Here is a 22,075-nt window from a genome sequence, read left to right as displayed (position 1 = left end):
GAACTTAAAGAAGATAAGTTTCTGCTTATTTTAAGGAAGGAATCTCCATCCGACATGCAAAAAAAGCTCCAAAATCCCCAAAATGTGCAATTAGGCTGCTTAAGTTAAGGAGTGAGTTTCCTGTTGCTGGATGTGTTAAAGCAGAAGGCACATGGCTAGTTGCTGGGGATGATGGAAAAGAAGTCAAGCATCAGTGGATGACCTTAGAAGTCCCTTTTGACTAAATGTCAGAGGACAGCAGAATCTGTGGTGCCTGAGCTGTGGTATGAGCATGTGTCACACCCACACCCACGTGAGAAGAAGCCGGGAACAGCAGAGCCTGTCCCTCTCGGGTGGAAGGCCATTCCATGGTCAGCAAGTACAAGATGTTTTCCCAATACTGTAGAATTGGAGAAGGCTCACGGTATTTAGAATTTGGCTCTTAACATCACACCCAAGCTCCAATGGCCTCTGCTGAGGAGGCTGGGCAAATCCTCAGGAGGTGAGTGCACTAGACAGGCTTCCTTTCCTGGGAACCAGAGCCACATCTGCTCCCATTCATCTTTGAAAAGTGCATCAAGTGTAGGCCGCCACTCTGCTCCCCCACCCCTGATTACCCCAGGTCACCAGGCAAATGTCCGTGTGACCTTTGGTGGAGTTTGACCCTTGCTCACTCTGAGTATCTCAGAGCAGTGCGTAGTGCTAGGGAGTTCCCCCACATTCTTCAGGGGAGTTATCACATTCACCCTGCCCTACTTTCTATTCCCTTCCATCGTTAGACACTAAGGGGTGGGCCTCTGTGAATTTCTCCAAGATCCCACAGAGCATTGGCTGCAGGGCCCAGGACCCAAACTCAAGATACCCCAGAGGAAGGCTGACTGCACTATGATACATCTTTCCAAGAGGATCCAGAAGAGCAGAAGCAAGTTGTGCAAATCCCCAGGCTTTTTTTTTTTAAGTCAAAGTTTAATCTTTCTACAATTTAAATTAGGAAAAAGGTGAAGAACTCACTGGGAGCAAGAAGAAGCAAGAGTTCTTCCAGAGTCTGGTGTTTGATGAGACAGATACTCAGTTATTGTGCATTTTCATTGTTTTTCCATGTAGAACATATGGCAGAGACTTGGGAACACCCACGGCTGGAACCAGGTTCCGTAACTGGGTTGCTGGCAAAGCTGTTGTCGCCACAGTAGTTGACTGTGCCCCAGACATATGAGATGCTGGTCTGTCCCTACAAGTCTTTATCCTAGTCTTCATCACAAGGAGGGCCTTGCCATGTGCTCTTAGCTAGAGTCTGTTGTACCAGGTTCCTGGCTTGATTGACAGCATCCTGTTCAATGTAAGTTTTGTCATGGCTTCAGATAGGGTGACTGATTTTGGCCCAAGAACCTGGGGGTGAGCACCGAAGGGGCACGTAGCCACTTTGTCTGCCGCATCAGGATGAGTCCTGAGTTTCTGCCACATTGGAAATGAAGAAGCTGAACCCAAGCACTAGGTGGAGACCTCCTCTCCAAAAGTTGCCTGCACCCCACACCGTGCCCCAGCAATGCTCACTTCTGGCCTCCAACGACAGTGGGTGGGGTCCTCACTTCTTGTATCGGATGGTCTCAGCTTGGCTGGAAGCAATTTGCTGTTAATTAAAGAAGTTAGCTGTTAGTCTAATTGTTTTTTCTTTGGGTTATCCTTTTCTCGTCCCAGTTGTTTTCCTAACCTTTCATTATGATGTGTCTAGATTTCTTTTTTAAAATCAAACTTTGGATTTTTTTGAACTTTTTGAATCTGTATATTAACATCATCATTTTGGAAAATAGCCATAAGTTCCTGAAAGATTGCTTCTGTTTTATTCCATTCTTCTTACTGGAGTGAGATTTCAATTAAACATGTGTTTGACTTCACAATGTCCGCTGACTCATTCCCTTATCTATATTTTTCATCGTTTTTTGATGCAATTCATTCAGTGTTGCAACTCTTACCACTGTTCCCCTTCTCCTGTCTGCTTTACGTGCTTTACTTGTGGTAGACACTGCCTTCCAAGAGGCAAGCACATGTTAGACCCTCTTGTACTCCATACCCAGTTGTTTGGTAGCATTTCAGTCTATGACTGGATTTAAAAAGAAGACAGTGACCCGGCATCTCTTGAAAGCATGCAATGGGAGAAGGCATTCCCGCTTATTCTCTGGTTAGAATGATTACAGATAACATGGAGATTTTAGCTTGTATGTCAATCAGTTGGTTGTGGCAACTGAACAGCTGGCAAAGACCAGAGTCCACATCTGAACGCAGTAGGAAGGAATGCTCCCATAGGTGAGTGATACTCGCCATGGACTTGAGGAGGAGACACAATGGCACTCATGCTGTGTGCTTGCCAGCTCTGATACATAACTTACATTTCTTACCCAGGCACACAAAAGTGTGGGATGGAAACATGCTATTCATACCTACTTTCCAGTAGACATGATATTTGTGATGCTACTGATTTGTTGTTGATGTTTTAATACACTTCTACTGATCTCATTGTTAATGGAAATTCTGCCTATTGGTGGTGATATGAACTTAGATCATGACACAGGTGATTTCCTATAATAGTGGGTGATAACTTCTCAGAATTCATAATACATGTATTATGTTTGATTTAGATTCATTGAGATTGATAAATCCAAATAAAAGTTTGATTTAGATTCATTGAGCTTGATAAATCCAAATCAGGATACGTACATATAAGAAAGTCCACACTTAAATATATCAGAGTGAAACTATGGAACACAAAAAAACAAGAAAGACTTAAGAAGAAACAGATCCTTAATGATATTGTTGAGATAATGAAACTACCAACTTCCCAGTCTGCCCTACTTGTGGGATTCCTGAAATGTGAAAACATAAATGTTCTTATTGTTTAAGAACATCTCAATTATAATTTTTCATTACTTCCTCCAAAAGCATTCTAACTGATTGAGAGGCCATAAGTCATGCCTAACTTCTTCAAAATGTTGTTCACACAGTATCTGTTTCATTAGCTCTCATTCATATCTTAATTCACCTTGAGCCAGATTTTTCTCTCAGAATTTGCCCAGAACATTTTCTCTAAGGCCTCCTGTGTACTTCACATTGCTCAATCTAATGGACATGTTTAAGTCTCCATTTAATTTGACCTCCTAACAATATCTATAATAGTCAACACTTGCTCTGTGTGCCTTTGGGCAAGTTATTTAACCTTCCTTGATTTTCTAATCTGTAAAATGGGCATAAGGATAACTCACCACCTAGGATCACTGTGAGGATCACATGGAGTGTTTAGCAGAATACTGGCACATTGTAAGTGCTCGGTAACTGTTAGCTATTGTTAATATAATTCCCTCTTTCCTTTTTTGAAACACTATCATTGGGTGCAAGTATTAAGAAACTCCACCCATAGTGGTTCAGTAATAAAGGGCGTTTATCAGTCTTTCTAACTGAAGACCTCATAGGTTGTACAATGGACTCCAGACAATGCTTGCAGAAGTGGCTCAGCAATGACACCAAACCACATTATCTTTCATTTCTACTCTACCTTCTGTGGCTTCTTCTCCATTCCAAGGATGAACCAAACCCCCTCCTGAACTAAAAAGTTCCTGGAGACCACAGCCCTCCTGCAGGAAGAGGGCTGGCTCTCTCAGAAGTTCTCTTAAAAGAGTAATAGAGCTTCACTCCAGGAAGCTTCCAGCAGCTCCCTCCTGAATCACACCAACTTGAACTGGATTACATGCCCTAAACCAATGATTCTGTTCAGAGAGATATGGGATGTGATGGTTGGCTTCAGCCAATCAGGACCCATTCCTGGGCTGGAGGTACAGCTAGTTGGCTGAAAGATGAATACTCAAATAAATGTTTATTTTTAACATTATCAAGAGGAAGGGAAATGGATCTCTGATGGCTAAAAGCAGTAAATATCCAATGCTTTTGGTTTACGATGGCTATCCCCCCCAGTTTCCTCCCAAATTCTATGTACATTTCTCTAGTCACACTGACTCTTCTATATTATAAATATTCATTTATCCATCTTTCTCCCATTAGAGAGTGAGGTCCTTGAAGGTAGGATCCATGCCTCAGTTATCCTCAGCCCCTAACACAGACATTGGCATTTGCTAAATGTGCATTAAATGCATCAATAAACATATAATTGAATGAAGAATGTTTCCTTTTTGCTTAATGGAAAAATCTATTCCCATAGCAGGGGAAACAGAATCCCCACTAGAGACTAGAAGTTAATCTGTCTCTATAAATTTCAATCCCAATGCCCAGGATTTCCACCCAACAGATGCTTTTTGCATGTGGGCTGCCTGAATTCACGTGTTCGCCCCATCCTTCATCACTCCACTTCCTGGGAAGAAGCCTGTAGGGGCCCTGTGTAGCTGCACATGTTTTCCGTTTCGTGTTTCAGCCAATAAATGAGACGGCTCTCTCACGCGCCACTTAACATGTATTACAGACGTTCCCTTGGATAAACGGTCTCTCCTCCCTCCTCTGGGAACCTAAAGCCTGAATGATCTGCAGACTTGACAGGGATAGAGAGCTGGACTTAGAACACCCAGTGGCTGAAGATGGAGCATCCTTTATTTAGCACAGGTGGGTCTGTCTGGGGGTGGATAAGGCTGCACCTCTAGAGGAACTACCACCTAGAGGATGCCCACACCCCGGGAATGATGCTGGCATCAACAGGGATGGGGGCATGGGGTCCATTCTTTTCTTCCTGCTCCTTTGATTTTACTTAAAAAAAAAATCAGCTCTTTCTGAAAACAGATGAAGGCCAATTTTAGCGGTGATGGAAGTGAGGGTTGTCTCTGAGTCCTGTTTCATCTGTCAGACTCATCATTACCAGCCAAAGGAATATGAAATTAAAACTGGGGCTTGGCTGTCCATGGCAACAAGCAGAAATCCAAGACCGTAATACGTAAGACACAACCTCTTACAGAAATAAAAATCTGTGCAAAGCCACAAAGCTCAGAAATAGCATTTGGTCCTTCTGCAAAACTACCACTTTTTTCTTCCCTGCCAGATCAAACGCTACAGAAAACCGACTGCATTCTTACTGCCGTCCTTCCAGATTGGAAAAGAAGGAAGCAGTGAAATAAGGAGAGTGAGCCTGATAGTCTAAGAATAGACAATATGAAGGCTGAAATTTTTGGTGTGGGGGGAATGCTCTGTTTAAAGGAGAAGAATTCAGAGGAGGACATGTTCAGAATGATAGTGGTACTCTGCCTGTCTGGCACTATGGCTTATCTCAGGAGGCACTTGCTTCCAGACCTCAAAACTGGCCACATTTTGCCCCAGAAATTTCTGCATTTCATTCTAAAGCAGAGCTTGAAAAGAGAAGTTGGAAGTGACTTTAATGTGGTTGTTTTCTAAAAAAAAATCTCTTCTCAACAGATGAATCTTAGACACTTGAAGCAGCAAAAAATTCAAATGTTACTGGATGTTTATGCAAACCTTCCAAACCCCTAGTGTTTATAAAGTGAAATTGGAAATATCCAAGAACAGTTTATCTGTCTAGTGGAATCAACATTTCCAGTTTTGCTTAACTTTGGAACCAAAGGTTAGGGATGTTAGAGCATCAGTAAAGCCACATCTCGTTGGAACTCATGTCTCATTAGGTAAAAAGTATTTTGGAGAGAGAGATTAGATTTCAAGTGCTTATAAAACTCTGGGTGGAGTTGGGTTTCAGAAATGTTGTCCAGAAATCGTTCAAAGGTTAGTAAACATACTGATCAATCAGAGCACATGTTAAGGGTTTGATAGATAACAAATGTAAATCAGTTAGCACAGCACCTGGAAAATAATAGGAATTTAATACTACTAGTGACAATTTTTATAATGCAATTATCACTCTTTTGAATGAAAATGCATGTGGTCCCTAAGCATCTCATTTAACAAGTGTTATTAATTTTTCTATTTGTAATGTGTCTTTAGTCTCTGGCTGGTCTAGTTGTTCAACCATCCGTTGGGTTGCCCAAATTGGTGATAATGATAATACTAATTATAGTTTTTATGATTATTACTACAGGTAGGTAGGTAAATGTTATGCAGGACAGAGGGTGAAATTAGGCATGGTCATTCAGAAAAGAAAAATTTAAATATGTGAAAAAATTCACCTTTTCTAGTAATCAGTGAAATGCAAGTTAAAACATAAAATGCTTTCTGCTTACTGACATTTTCAAGGTTCAAAATGGTAATTTTTAATGTTCTGAAACAAACACTCTTTGGAGTAGCATGATTTGGCATAATTGATTCTTGGAAAGTAGTGTGACAATGTAAATTAAGTGCTATAAGCATGTTCCTATCCACTGATTCACTTTTAAGAATTGATCTGGAACCTCTAGGAGGGAAATTGAGTCCAAAGATTTAGGTGCAAAATGTCAACTGCCATCTGTCAGGATCCTGTCAGGAAACTACATGCTTACACTGAGTAATTTGAGGGCAGTTTAATTTTTAAAAAGCAAAGCAAAAGAAAAGAACACACCTGCTCACAAAGTGTGGGCAGGGTGTGGGGAGGGCACAAGGGACAGTGGGACAGGGGGGCCACCACAGAGATCCCCCAGTGCCTGCTGAAGGCCTGAAAGAGCAGGAAGTGAGTGGTTCCCAGAAGCTGGAGAGAGAAACTGCTTAGTGAGGGCGTCTATGTGGCCAACCTGTGAGAATAAATAGCCCACCCTCACCCTCCTCCCAGCCAAAGGCAAGGGAGCCCTTCGACAAAGTCCATATGCACCCAGGGTGAACAGCGGCTCTGCAGAGACAAATGAAAAATAACCCAGCACACTTTGTTATTTTTAAGAGCAAGAATAAAAACAGAAGATGATACAAATGTCCAGCAACTGGGAAATGAGTCAATAAGGTATAGTCCTTTTGCAGTGGGATATTATGTTGTCATGTAAAATAATGCTTTTGAAGAAATGATAACGTAAGAAAATATTTTCCATATAAAATCAACTGAAGGAAAGCAGAGCAGAAAGTAATATAGGACTCCATTTATGAGAAAAAAAACAAAGAAAACCACACATGGCCCAGTGATAAAAAAAAAAAAAAACTAGAGGGAATAGGCCCAAACATAAACTATGGCTATTTTTGATGTGGGAAATTATAGATTTTCTTTTTTTTTTAGTTGTCATAATTTTCCAAATTTTACATGAGAATATATTACTTAGAAAAACATTATTTAAAATACCGATCTTCTGCCTTCTGTAACTTAAAATGTGGTGGGAAAGAAAGATTCAGTTCTAATGAGTGACAGCAAAATGTAATTGAAGAACAAAGAAATAACTCATTGATTCCAGCGAGTAGGCAGAATCAGGGAAACTTCCTGGAGTAGGTGGCATTTAAACTGGGCCTTCAGAGATGAGAAATATTTCCATGGGTCAAGAAACAACAGAGGGGAACCAAGTGAGAGGGCAAGAAGAACCAGAGATTTAGAGGTCAGGAAGGTGTCAAGTACCCAGGGCACAAACAGCACATGGATGATTCTAGAGTAATACTTTGGCAAAATTGGAGGAACTTTTACACCATACAGATCCCTATCTGGATCTACTGAATTGGCATCTCTGCTGGGAAGCCCAAGACAAGTATTTTGAAAATACAAGTATTTGAAAATGGTTCTCAGGCATGGCCAGGGTTTAGGAGCACAGGTGGGCAAAACACAGAGAAGAGAATGCTGGGCCCTCATGGAGTGGCTGTCTGGAAATCTCTAGCTGTCTCCCTCCCCCGAGGGGAAAGGGGTCCAGCAGCCTCCTTATAAGAAGTCACTATGGATGGCAAACCTAGGGGCCTGAAACTTCAGTGCTAAGGTGTGGAGGTAGCTTTGTGGTGGCAACTTCCCCCCTGCTCTGTGATCTGGAGCAGCACAGGGGGAGGGAGCACAGAGACAGAAGGAATGAAGCTGTGTAAGGAGAGGAAAAGGGGTGGGAAACTGGCAGGATCCTGTCATCTTCCCATCCCCAGTATCAAAGCGTTCTGAGGTCTCATGGCCCTTAGTTTATTGAGGCTTCCTTTGTCCTTATAACAGAGCCCAGTTTTTTAGGGCTGGCCTGGCGGGAAGTGGCCTCAGCGATCTGCAGAGATAGGCAGGGTAAGCTTCACCATCAGACATAGCTGCGTTGCACATCGCCAAGTCCCAGCTGGCCTCTAGGCAGCTCTGCTCCTACCTAACTAGCTAGCACAGGCTTTCCCAAACGGTTTTTCCCAGAACAATAGATGTTGTGAAATTAATGGGTGTTAAGCACAAACAAACATGTACATAAAAGAGCTATCCTTGGTCCAGTAAATTGGGACTTTCTGTATTAGAAAAGTTAAGCGGGTTTCTCAACACACACTATACCTTCACTTAAACCGTGTCATGTATCAATTACAGGTCAATAAACCTAGGGGAGGAAAAAGAACTTCCAGGCTTAAATGATAAGCACATCCCCAGAAAACAGACAAACTGGTTTCTTTACTAGAAACTTCTCAGAAGCTTTATAGGTGCTTGTGCTTTGTGAATCTCCTGTAGTAATTAAGGATTCAGGTTTCCCCAAATTTATTTGTGTAGGGTACACATTTTCTTTTTTTCAAAAGGCATGTTTCAGAGCTGGTTGTTGGCCCATAAGAGCTAACTCATTCACTCATCTCTTTCTTCATTCAATAAACATTTATTAGAGTAGCAAAAATAAGAACTATTTCTCAAAATGAAATGCTATCTTATAAAGAGAACACACTAGCCTCCTGGGAATTGTGTGTGTGCATGCATGTTTATTTGTGCCCATGCATGTGTGTGTGCATGTGTGCACACATGTGTGTACATGTATATGTACATGTGTATTGCCTGGGAGTGTATATTAAGATAGGAATAAAGGGACAGCCAGACAGAAAGATGAATGGGTCCTTGGCTTTGATGTTCACCTACAGGCTTCCAGATGTCCATTAACAAAGATAATATCTCAGTCTCCAAACAGAATTACATTATGTTGAATGGATTCTCACTAGTTGTTCTGATTAATTTTGACTTCAATTAAAAGAAACCTCTAAATTGTTTGTCCTCTAGTGCATCAAATGAAAGTCTGCCATAGCAAGAGGTGCTTATGCCCAAACCTATTTTTAATTTGTGAAAGTAACTGGTCTTTCTCTGTAATCATATTCCATTTCTCTTTTCTTACAAGGCCTTGATCAAAAGAAGTTTCCCATGTTAATGATGATAGTTTTGTTGGGGAAAGAAGGTGGAAATGACATTTATTGAGCATCCTGTATAAGCCACTAAGAGGCTGAGCATTATAAATACTCAATCTTATTTGATTCTTCTGGCAATTCTACAAGGCAAATGTTTCATTTTTTCCTTTTTATAGACAAGAAAATTCTGTGAAGGTAAAGACCCCAGGTCTTCCTATTTTTTGGTACCTGACCTATAGTTAGGCTTCTGTATCATTTTTGTTGAATGGATGAATGAATGAATGAATGAATGAATGAATGAATGAATGAATGAGGCAATGGAGCCAAAGAGGATTAGCATAGGATCACCCAGCTTTTCAGTGTCTAAAGCCAACTTTGAACCCAGGTCTGTCTGACTCCAAGGCCCAGTCGGTTTCCTCCTCCTCATTTTAGAATTGAACAACATGCTTTTATGTACATCTTTTGGTTTAATTCTGTAAGCAGTGAGGTAGGCCATGCAATACCATTCTCATTTCCTAAGGGAGAACCCTGAGGCTCAGAAGAGTCAAGAAACATGTCCCAAATCACCCAGGTAGGAGAGGGCAGAATCAAGACCCTCTCTCAGGTTTTCTGATGCCCACTCTAGTGTTCTTCCAGCTACAGCAGAGGCATTTGGAAAGCAGCTGGAGAGTTCCCTTGAAGGGAGTGGTTCCTGAACTGATGTGCACAGGGCAGACACCTCAACCCCTGCTCCTAAGGTTCTGGTTGTCAGTCCTGCAGGGTCAGGTCATGCTCATGCTGGCACCCTCTGCCTGGAGTTTCCAGCCCTGGACTGGCTCTGGGAGAAATCTGCTTCAGAGATGGCTCAACCCTGTCCCTGCCTTCTCTACTTCACCCTTGATTCCCATCAGGACCCCCACCTGGCCGTTTCCAACCTGCGGTCCTCAAGTGGCAAACCCACCTCCCCTTGAGGGACAGGTGCTTCTGTTAAGACCACTCTGTTTTCCCATGAAAAGAGCCTTTGGCAGAGGGCTTCTCCATCAGTGTCCACTATAAGCATAATGCACATGTGTCTCTGGAACGTTCTTTGCCCTCATTTGCTGCTCTGCTGAGGGGCCTGGAATCTTCCTTCCCTGGAACAGGGAGGGCCGGGCACAGGCTGTAATTTCTCAATTCCACTGGTTGCTCTCTAGGGCAGAAATGTGTTATTTTTTCCTTTTGCCCTTTGCCATTTTCATTTTTCACTTTGCTCCAAACTCATAATATTTCTCTCAGCTTCTGTCTTCATGGTGCCAACACTACCGAGTGAAAAGTGAATAATGTCCTCAGAAAATCCCAGTGTCCTTCATTTCTAGACACAAAGCCAAAAAACTGATCTGACCTGGCCTTTTCCCTCTGCCACATGGAATAGTTGTTTAGGACATTTGGGGAAGAGACTTTCTGGGGGCCATTAGAAGTGTTTAGAAAAAGACTATTGATTAATAAGTCTCTCTCCTCCACTCTCTTGTTTTAGACTCTTGTCATCTCTCTCCTAGAGGATTTTGATAGGAGGTTGTTCTGGACTGTGTCGTGTCCCCCCAGATTCATATGACCCCTAGTACCTCAGAATGTATTTAAGGATGGGGACTTGAAAGAAGTAATTAAGGTAAAAGGAGGTCATATGGGTGGCCCTAGTTCCATATGACTGGTGTCCTTATAAGAAGAAAGCTGCACACAGACATGTACAGACGAAGACCATGTGAAGACACAGGGAGAAGATGGCCACTTATAAGCCAAGGGGAGAAGTCTCGGAGGGAACCATCCCTGCCCACACCTTGATTTTGAACATCTAACCTCCAGAACTGTGAGAAAGTGAACTTGTGTTGTTAAAGCCCCCCAGTCTGTGGCACATTATTGTTATCCTAGTGACCTAGTACACGTTTGAGTACCAAGAAGTGAGGTCCTGTTGTAGTAAATACCTAAACCAGTGAAAGAGGATTTGAAACTGGGGAATGACTGGAGGCTGGAAGAGTTTTCAGATTTTGGTCAGATAAAAACCTAGGTTGCCTTGAAGAGACTCTTCGTATGCTATCAAACGAATACTGCCAAATGGTAAATGATAAAATAACATAGCAGTTCAGAGCACAGGCCCTGGAGCCAGACACCTGGGTTTAAGGTACAGCTCTGTCCCTTTGTTTCTGTGAGGCCTTGGGCTAGTTCTTTCCCCTGTGTGAACAACAGGTTTATCATCTATAAAATGATGATAACAATAGTTTCTGCTCCACAGGGTTATCAGGAAGGCTGAATACTTAATATATATGAAGTACAGACACTCAGGCTAGAGCCTGACCAGATATGTTCCAACTCATTTTAAATAGGGGAAAACTAGGCCATAGAACTTGCTTTGGCTAGGAGAACAGGTGGGTGTGACAGTGTCCCAGGTCCAAGCCTGGGAGTCAGGAGGCCTCAGACACTTTTACACACTCTCTTGAAACCATCTCCTTGGTGTGCGAACAAGTCTGGATTAGCTGAGTGGAGGAAATTGGGAGGGACGTGGAGCTGAGTCCATTCAGTCTGGCCAAGCTATCCTAGACCAGCCGATAGCCAGTCAGCCTTCAAACGTGAAAGAGCCCTGCAAAGATCAGCAGAACTGACCCACGGCGACCTGAAATATGTGAAGGGTCACAGCCAAGACCAGAAGGACCACCGAGGGGATGTATAGACTCACGAGCAACAGTAAAATGCCGAGTCTTGGAGAAAAGTGTTACACGGCATAATTATGGAAATAGATAACTGATAGACAGGGAAAGCAGGATCAAATTTTCAGTGGAAACATTCTACAAACTATCAAAGTATAATGGAAGAAAGATGTCTTTGTCATAAGTTTAGGGATAGGGTTTTGCTCAGTTATAATGAAGAGCAGCTCACTTGTCAGGCAGGCTTTGGGGTGAAACTTGGTATTCAAAGTTCATATTTTGAAACACACAATGCAATGAGATTTTCCAATGTTTTCCCCTTGCTGATGAAGCTTAATAACATACACTGCTTGCCATGTCCCAGTGTCCTCTGCGGCTCTCCCCAAGCCTAACAGCCATGGGCACCCATACAAGACTGGGTGGAGTATTCTAGGACCAACTGCAGGTTGCCTCAACTGTGGAGCTGTTTTCAAGAAATCATTTTCTGGAACAACACCTCTACATACTTGTACTGATGGATATTCCCTGTAGGAATGGGGAGGGACCCAGCTGCAGCCTGAAGTGCCCAGTACCACAACGTAAAGGACATTATTCTGAGCTGCCCGATTCCAAAACAGGCACATTAGCTCTTCCCAGATTTCTGCCTGGGGTGGAATCCAGGCTGCTGGTTTCTCTGCGTTGGGAGTGGGAAAGAGAGGCAGTGAAACCAATTCAAACAACTGTGCAGCATAGCGATCTTTGACTTTTAGGGCAACCCCTGCTCCCACTCCCACCATCCCTGGCCCTTGCTGTCCCCAAGGGTCTCAGGTGTTTCACCTGGATGATGGATGGCTCAACACTTCCCCTGTGGTCCCTGTAGTGACATATTCTGGGCAGTGACTACTTCTTTCTTGGCTTCATCTACCAACACATCTTCAAACTGATTGGAAACTTGTTCACAGAGAATCCTTCTTTTCACACTGAATAAGTGAGTTCTTTCTACCATCTTCAACCAGAAGCCGTCCCTCTGGTGTTGAGAGATGCTTGCCTGGGCTCCCCACCCATAGATGTCCCACCCACTGCTCTTACAGTCAGGCAACAGACACTGAGTTTTCCCAGGAGACACTGCCAACCCTAAATGATACATGTTTATTTTTAACCACTTTCCCAGGTTTACATGTTGTGGAGTAAATATATTTTGGGGAAAATGTAAATGAATGAAATAAAGATGTAATATAATACCATCATCTCAGGTGCCATGTGCCTCCAGTGTCTTAAGGGCTGCGGTGGGTCCTTTTGTAGAAGCATCTCTTCATTTTTACACTGTGTGGAGAGAGGATGTCCCCTTCTCCCAAGTTCTTAGGTGAGGAAAGGGAGGCTTCGAGAAGTCAAGAACACGTCAGGGTGGCAAAGCCAGCAAGTTGCAAGACGGCGACTTGAAATGAGATTTTCTTGGTCTGAGTTCAGTGTTCTGCCCACCATCAGGCTATTCTGTTCATTCTTTCTTTTCTCAAAGGGGGACTATTTAACAATAATACTCTTCCCAACCTATGAAATTTAGTCAGCTACACATTTTATTTATTGAAATGTTATTGCAATACATACATCATTTCATTAAAAGTATCAAACACTATATAACAATACAGCTAACATTTATTGAGCACTTGCCACATTACTAGTGCTTTATGTGTATTAACTATACACATAACATAATCCTTATTGTCCATGTATCATCCCCATATAACAGATGGAAAAATGGAGGTAGAGAAAGGTTAAGTAACTCTCCCTAGTGACACCTCCACCCTAGAGCTTGACTCTGAACCAGGGCAGTCTGCCCCAGAGTCCATGCTCTTAACCATTTACGTGGTATGTTTTGCTATATACAGTAATAAGCAAACACATTTGATCTACTAATGAAGACCAGCTAATAAGTGAACTGCCAATAAGTATGTCACTTGCAATATTACTACATGATTCAGAATAATAGGTGAAATCAGCTAAGTGCCTCACACTTCTAAGCACCTGATAAATGTTAGTTCCCCACTTCCCCATCCTCTATAGGAGAGGGAGATTATTCCTTCACTTATTTATTCCAAGAACATTTAGTGAGTATGGTCTATGAGTTGGATCCTGTGCTATTTGAGGTGCTACAGATGGATCAACACAGCAGGGCTTTCTATTAGCACCTTGAGGGGGGACACAGAGAAAAAGGGTAATGGACATGGTTTGTGAGTTAAGGGTCACTTTACAGAGTGGGTCTTGTAGGCTGACTCAGGGATCTAATGTGTAAAGAACTGGGGACTTCAGACAGGAGAGGTCAAATTTAGGTGGTGATAGTTACCAGCTTATAGGACGTATTCTGAGTGATGTATATCTGTATCTGTCTACCAGTCCAATAGTCATAAAGAGGTAAGTCATTTGTCCAAAGTCAGAAAGCTAGTGGCTGGTGGGGCTGGGACTTGAACCCAGGGCAGTGTGACTCTAGAGTCTGTGCTGTTGTATTACTGCTGAAGAGGTAGAAAAGCTAGGTGACATAGGTCATCTGGAACCGAGCAGGTCCAGGCACTTCCAGTCCATATTCGTTAACCATCCCAAAAAGCTAACGATCTACAGCTAGAACCCTCACCTCTCTCTGACTGAGCAGAAAAGGAGGAAAATGCAGACAGCTCATGCTTACAGCTCTACTGCAAGTGGTAAGAGCTCTACTTCTGCACAAAGCTTAGACCTTTTCTAGGAAAATCACTAGAAAAAGAAATCGCGGCAGAAGCCATCATTGGGCTAGTGGGCCCTTTGCAACCTGGATTTCTTGGAAAACTTTCACATGACATTAGGCCTCAGCAATCTTAGCAGTGCCTGCACTTAAGATTCTTAAAGTGATCTCAATAAATCACCCATAATTCATGCAGGGCTGTGTTGAATGGTTTGCATTAAGCCGGACGTCTAAAGCCGTGAGTCTGAAGAGATTTGAGTAAACTGGAGATATATCAAAAATGCTGGAGAAAGGACAAACATAAGTGTGTCTGGCTCTGTTTTTCCCCAACTGCCATTGACCCAATGATTCCTGGTTTTCATTTGACTTGTGAAGAGTGTTCAAGGGACAACTAAGTAGGGAGCCATCAAAGCGAGCCCTGCCCTTGAAAGAAGAAATTCTCCTAAAATGCAGTAGGAAACTGTTATAGGCTGAATGTTTTCATTCCCAGGGGGCCAGAGGGAGCTGCTGCTGTGTCTTCTTGCCTGTATCCCATCTCCACTCTCTACACAGCCATGAAGTTGCTCTGTTTCTTCTTTACCTGGTGTAGCAATAAGCTGGAAATTAGGATTTACAACCAGAACTCTCTTGGGGAAGGGGTGGTTGAATCAATCCCGTCCGGTATTCAACTGGGCTTGGGCTTTGTGTTTACTGTAGTGACTGTCCACCTGGTCCCCCTGCAGGGGGTTGCTGCTCCTTGGGGTCCATCGTAGGGCAAGAGGATGGAGTGTTTTCCTCCCTGTTCCTGTTCCAGCCCAGCTCCCAGCAGGCCCTGCCTGCCTGTGTCCAGAGCTGTTCTGTATTAGTCCACTCTGGCTACCACAACAAGACACCTTAGACAAGGTGGTTTAAACAACAGACATTTCTTTTCTCACAGTTCTGGATGCTGGAATTACAAAATCAAGGTGCCAGCAGGGTTGGTGTCTGGTGAGACCTCTCTCCTGGGCTTGGAGAGGGCCACCTTCTCTCTGTTCACAGGGCCTGTCCACAGTGCCTGAGCCTGGAGAGAGAGAGAGAGTTCCATGGCTCCTCTTATAAGGTCACCTATTAGATCGACTACTCCTATCAGATATGACCTCATTTAACCTTAATTATTTCCCTAGAGGCCCCATCTCCAAATACAGCCACACTGAGGTTAGGGCTTTGACATACACATTTTGGGGAGAATCAAACATTCAGTCTGTAACAGTTTCTCTCCCTCCACGCCCTTGGCCTTCGCAGTGTTGCCCATTCCTCTGTTTGGGCTCCTGGTAGAGACCAGGGCTGTTGTGTTGCCCTGGCCCAGCCTCAGATGTTCTTAGGACCTCCATGCCTGGGCCCTGGGAGAGGGGCCTTCTCGGCATTCCTGCCTCTCCTCTCTGTAGCAGCCCAACTCGGTGTAGTCTGCGGGTGATCTGGGGCAGGAAGTTTCCTGTCCTCTGTACTGCCTTGGGTAGTGTCTCCCCAGCCCCCTAATTCATGTCCACCTAGACCTTTAGGATATGACTGTATTTGGTTATAGGATCTTGGCAGTTGTAATTAGTTAAGATGAGACTATATTGTGTTAGGAAGGACTGACCCTAAAACTAATGACTGGTGTCTGTATAATAGAAAGAAGAGGGAGATGCAGACACACAGATACCAAGGGAAGACCCATGTGACAGAGGCAGAGATTGGAAGAATAGAGCTACAGTAAGCCAAGGAGCTCCAAGGGTCTCCAGCGTGCGCCCGAACCAGGAGATGGGCATGGCACAGATTCTCCCTCAGAGCCTCAGGAAGGAACCAATCCTGCAGGCACCTTGATTTCAGACTTCTGGCTTCCAGACCAGTGGGAGAATTCATTGCTGTTGATGAAGTCACCCACTTTGCATACTTTGTTACTGCAGCCTTAGGAATCACATACACTCTCCTCCAGGGCAGCAGACTTCAGCTTGGTGCCAGGTCCCCGACCTGAGCCCGTGGTGCCCTCCTGTTCCTTTCCCAAGGGCAAAGAGTTATGCTTCTACCCCTGACCTAGAGCAATGGATTTTTGTCTGGGCCCTGAGGACAATAGGCCTTCCACTGATCCCTCAGCAGCTTCTGACTTTGCTGTCTAAGGAGATGGGTCTGGGGAATCAGTGAGGCTTTGAGCCTGTCCCCTTCCTGCCCAGCAGTGCCCCCTCTGGGGCCCTCAGGCTCCAGCCTGTCACTCATCTTTCTAGGAACACACCGAGGCCTGCAGAGCAGAACGTGTGAGTGAGTGCCGTCTTCCTCTGTCTGGGCTCCTCACTGTCCCAAACTCACACGCTAGCTCATGTTGGCCTCTAACAATCTGTTACCATCTTAGCTGGTTTCCCCCAGCTTCAGCTGTGGCCCTGTCTTTCTCCCCTTCTCCTCCCCATGTGAGCAGATTGTGCACCCTCTCCCCCTGGAGGGGCTTGCCTCCCGTTGGAATGCAACTCACCCAGTAGCTTTGTAATGTCAGCTGAGAGCCTGAAGAAAAGTGATGATTTTATAAATTATGCAGCATTTCCTTCCTCATTAGGGTGAGATCACTGTTCTCTTGGGGTTTCAACATTCTAAGCAGGAGTGGAATTCCTTAACTAATATACCCTAAATATAAAATAGTGCAATTTCTCAGGGGCTTGGATTTAACTCTTGGCTCTGGAACTCGCTAGCTCTTTGGGAGTTGGGACCTTTGGCAAGTTGCCTGAGCTTGCGGAGACTTTGGTTCCCTCAGGGTGAACATGAAAGCTTGACAGAGTCCCATTCAGTCCTCATAGCCCTTTATTTTAAAGGAGGTACTACAGCAATCTCACAGACTGGACTATTCTTAGTTTTGCCTTACTTTAACATCAGATTTTCAGGATGCCTTGGCTTGACCAGATAAAATGTGTTTGTTTGCTCATTTGGTTTTTTTCCTGAGGCAGGAATGGAAGGAGGGGCAAGTCAGGGGAGTCTCCCTCTGCAGGTTGCTGGCTTTGACCTTCTTCCTTCCAGTCACGGGTGAGGTGTTGCTCTCAGAGCAGACAGCCCAGGAGCCTTGCATACCTTCTTGAACTTATGAAGTCATTACGGTACTTATTTTAAACTTATTTCCATTTTATCTCTAGCAGAGAGGGAGAGTTGTCTTGGTGCCAGGTAAGGAGAAATCTGTCAACAGGGAGTTTTTCATTTTCTGTCACTCCTGAGACATTCAAGTGCTTGAAGTGGCACCAGCAGTGCCAGCGCCCTGGAGTGAAAGGTGGAAGTGGGGAGACAGCCTCCCCAGGAAGATGCCATAGCCCCCCATTCTCGGGCTTGAATACTGGGGACAGGCCAAACCCTGGTTCCTCCCTAAAATAAGGGAGCCCGTGGGAGCTGGGGCTGTTTACAAAATGTCTGCAGTCTTTGGCCTTCCAGGATTGTCTGTGGTGGGGTTAGTTGGGATGAGAACAGTCTTCCCAAGAGTCCTTGGGGGGCTTTATTAGGAGCTGCAAGAGGGGGACTCAGAAATAGGAAAATCATGAAGGGGGTACAAAAGGACTTTTTAATTTTTTTAGTTATGCCACTAAGAAGATATGTAAGTCAGGAAAATTGTTTTGCTTGCATGTACATGTGTTCATTTCACTTAACACATATTCATTGGGTAGCTATTATATGCCAGGTCCTGTGCCAGGTGCTTAGGACATTGCAGTGAACAACACAGACAAGGACTTTGCCCCATGAAGCTTGTAGCCTAGTTGAGAAGAGATTACATAGATATTTACATAAAATATTTTAAATGATATCTAAGATAAGTACTGGTAATATGAAGTATAGGATGTTGTAAGAGTTCATTACAAGGGCCCAAAATAAAGTCTGGAAGATTTTGAAAAGCATCCCTGATGAAGTGACATTTCGACTTAGTTTTAAAGTATGAGTAGGCTCTGAGTAGACGGTGAGGGGGAGAAGAGTATAGAGGAAACAGCATGTGCAAAGGCCCTAAGGCAGGAAAGAGTTTGGAGAAACCAAGCTGTACAAGAGAAAACACTTAAATACATTGATGTTTGGGGAGTCCTATCAATTAAATGCATATATTGGCTCTCTAGACAACTCTCTTAGAAAGCCTCCCACATGGCAAGTCCTGTTCATGCACACAGTACTTCCAGTCAGTGTTATAGTACTTCATTCTTAAGTAGGAACAGACAGTTAAGGATCTCCAGACTTTTGAGAAAGTCCATTAACATGAAATTCCAAACCACAGAGAAAATAAAGAAGGACATGGAGAAACAATCTAATTTTCAAGGAGCAGAAATTTTAAAGTAAAACAAGACTATACTATCATGGTCAGAGAGCTAAAAGAAATCACTGCATCCATGACAAAAGAGCAAGTTAGTATAAAAAATAACATTCAGAAAAAAAAGAAATAAAGAGCTCTTTATTAGTTATTAATTAAAGTTCTGACAGCTGAAATGAAAAAAACAATAGAAATTAAAATTGAGGAAATCTTCTAGAAAGTATAAATAAGCCAGCGATATAAAATAAGAAGAAAATAAAATAATTCTATCAACCCCAGATCAATGGGCTACTGAAGGAAGTCCAAAAAGAGACTAATAGAGAAGAAATTAAGAAAACATAGGAAAAGGTCTTAAAGATATGCAAAAATGATCATAATACTGATATAAAAAGGTCGAATCTATTTCTCTACCCCTTGAATCTAAACTGAGTTTATGACTTGCTTCATCCATAGAATGTGGCAGAAGTTTTGAGCCTAGGTTTCCAGAAGCTTTGCATACTTCCACTTTTGCTCCTGGACCACTGCTAACTACTGCTAACCATACAAACAACCTTGGGTGCCCTGATGGGGCACAGATAGGTGACTCCAGCTGAGCTCAGCCTAGATCAGCCAAGCCTGGCTAGATCCCTGGAAGTGCTCAGCAGAACCCAGACCAAATCATTGTTAATAACTAAACTTTGGGGTGGCATGTATACAACAAAAGCTGATACAATAATGAGTTTCTAGGTTGAAAATTTCCAACAAAGCCCATTGCAATAAATGAACTAAAGGCCTGCACAAAAGGTACATTGTTATCACAGTTTTAAACATCATGGAATAAGGAAAAAATATCTAAAGAAAAAACAGATCACATTAAAAAGGAACAGAAATGAGAATGGCTTGGAAACTTTTAATAACAATACTAGATGCTGGAAGATATTACAGCAATGATACCTCTGAAGTTCAGAGGGAAAAAATATTTCTAACCTAGATATTTTCTATCTAAATAAAATGTATTAGTTTTTCATTTATCCCACAACAAACGATCACAAATTTTGCAGCTTAAAACAACACAAGTTCATTATCTCCCAGTTTTGGAGGTCAGAAATATGGCAGTCTTGACTGGTTACTCAGATTTGAGTCTTGAAAGACTGTGTTGGCAAGATTGTATTCTTTTCTGAAGGCTCAAGATTGAGAATCCCCTTCCAATCTCATTCAGATTGTTGACAGAATTAAGTCCCTTTCAGTTTTAGGATATAGATCACGGCTTCTTTGCTGGCTGCTGGCCAGAGGGATTGTTCTTAGCTTGCAGAGGTTGCCAGAGTTCCTTGACTCACAGTGTCCTTCCTTCATCTTCAAAGCCAGCACTGCTTCAAGTCCTTTTCATGCTTCAGATCTCTCTGCCATCACCTCCCCCTCACCTCTCCTTCTCAGACAGAGAAAGTTCTCTGCCTTTATGGGCTCGTGTGGTTGCATTAGGCCCTTGTGGATAGTCTAAAATATTTTCCCCATCTCAAGGACCATAATCTTCATCACATCAGCAAATTCCCTTTTGCCATATAATGTAACATATTCATTGATTCTGGAGATTAGGAAGTGGACATTTTTTGGGGGTGGGGATTATTATTCTGCTACCAAGCTATGAAAAAGTATAAAGGTAGAATCAAGACATTGTTTCAAAATCTTCTGTTTCTCAAAAATCTATTGGAGGATAGCTTTTACAAAACAACGTAGTAACAAAAAATGATTAAGACTTGGGACTGGAAACACAATGATGGTGAGGGAAAGCCCCAGACAAGCACTTTGTGGCAAGCCTAGATATGAAATGTATGAATGCCTCATTCAAGAGGGTGGGAGAAAAATGCTGAGCTAAGCAACCTGGGAAATGAGTGGGTTGGTAGGACTAAAGGCAAAGAAAAGTGTGCATAAGCGCTGTTCTCTAGCAGATAAAGTTGAATTTGCATATCGGTACTCAAACCACTCTCCACGTATACTGGAACCGAACAACTAAGCAAGTGGATGACAGATGCTAGGAACCGGGTTTCTCACTGTTGGAGTGAGAGACTGCAGGTAAATAAGGGGAGAAGGCTAGAATAATCCACGCAGTATTGAATTCAAACTGAAGACATCAGTTAGAACTCATGTTTAGCTTAATACAGACACACATGGTTACATATAGAAATGTTTATAGATATATATCTATACACTGGTTAGTATACACACATGGATCTTCTTGTTTGTCAGCTGAGACGGCCTAGAAGCAATGACACCCTGGTGGCGGTGAGCAAACCTCACGACCAGGGGTTAGTTCCTAAGACCATTCTCCAATAAAAGGCAACAGGACTCCTTGGAGAAAAGGCTGATTATAGGACTGTGACCTAAGAAATGTACAAGATGATTTCTTGCAGTACCAGAAAAGAAAGAAGTGCTCAAATACAAACACAAACACAAACAAAACCCACAGTGATAAATAATAAAGGTATGCCAAAGGTGTACAGGAGCCAATTGAAATTTCACCCACAGTTGTTGAAGCAGCTAAATAATTAAGGTAATAAAAGTAGTATTGAATTATAACCCGAAGGCTAAAAAGAATCCCTGAATCAATACCGATGGAATAAATAAGCAATGTAAGGAGAACAGACAAATCTCCTATGCAGGAAAATTATAAATAATTTATGTAGATACTCCATCTTCAAAGTGATACAACATCACTGCCCACTCCTTAAGTGTGGGCTGCACATAGTGACTTACTTCCAAAGAGTAAAGTATAGAAAGGGAAAGAGTAACTTGATGGTGGGAAAAGCTGAGAAACACTACCTCAAGGCAGGTGATGCAGGCCCATTAACATCAATAATCATAAGTCATGTAGATAAAGGGATACGTATCCTGGGTACGATGTGATGAGAATGGCCCTTCACCTTGTGTTCTTCCTCCCTCAAGTCCACAGCCCCAGTCTAATCATAAGAAAAACATCAGACAAACCACAGTTGAGGAACATTCTATAAAATATCTGACCAGTATTCTTCTAAACTGTGAAGGTCATCAGAAACAAGGGAAGTCTGAGAAACTATCACAGCCCAGGGGAGCCTAAGAGACATGACCCCTCAGGTCACATGGCTGCTGGAAGGAATCCTGGAACAGAAAAAACACACTAGGAAAAAACTAAAGGAATCTGAATAAGGTATGGACTTCAGTTAAGTTATGTATAAATATTAGTTCCTTAGTTGTAGAAAATGTTTCATTCTGATGTAAGATGCTAATAATAGAGGAAACGGTATGAGATGTGTGGAAACTTTCTGTAATACTTTCCCAATAATTTTGTAAGTTTAAAAACTCTTCTAAAAGAAAAAAAGTTTA

At 42.8% G+C, this 22,075-nt stretch overlaps 1 long non-coding RNA gene across 5 annotated transcripts in view; it reads left to right on the top strand.

Annotated features, from left to right (window-relative positions):
* LOC118970308 (uncharacterized) overlaps window positions 1-22,075 on the top strand; it is a 36,717-nt gene that overhangs the window by 11,203 nt on the left and 3,439 nt on the right. For 4 of the 5 annotated variants that reach the window (XR_005058210.2, XR_012121556.1, XR_012121557.1 and 1 more), the window contains 2 exons: window positions 4,442-4,578; window positions 21,757-21,899. This is a non-coding gene — a long non-coding RNA (uncharacterized lncRNA). Of the gene's footprint in view, window positions 1-4,441; window positions 4,579-21,658; window positions 21,900-22,075 lie in introns of all 5 variants that reach the window. The other variant, XR_012121559.1, reaches the window with a different exon arrangement.

This window comes from Manis javanica, chromosome 10, assembly GCF_040802235.1.
Source record: "Manis javanica isolate MJ-LG chromosome 10, MJ_LKY, whole genome shotgun sequence".
Lineage (NCBI taxonomy): Eukaryota > Metazoa > Chordata > Mammalia > Pholidota > Manidae > Manis > Manis javanica.
The sequence above is the reverse complement of the archived record's forward strand: the minus strand, read 5'-3'. Positions and strand labels throughout refer to the sequence as shown.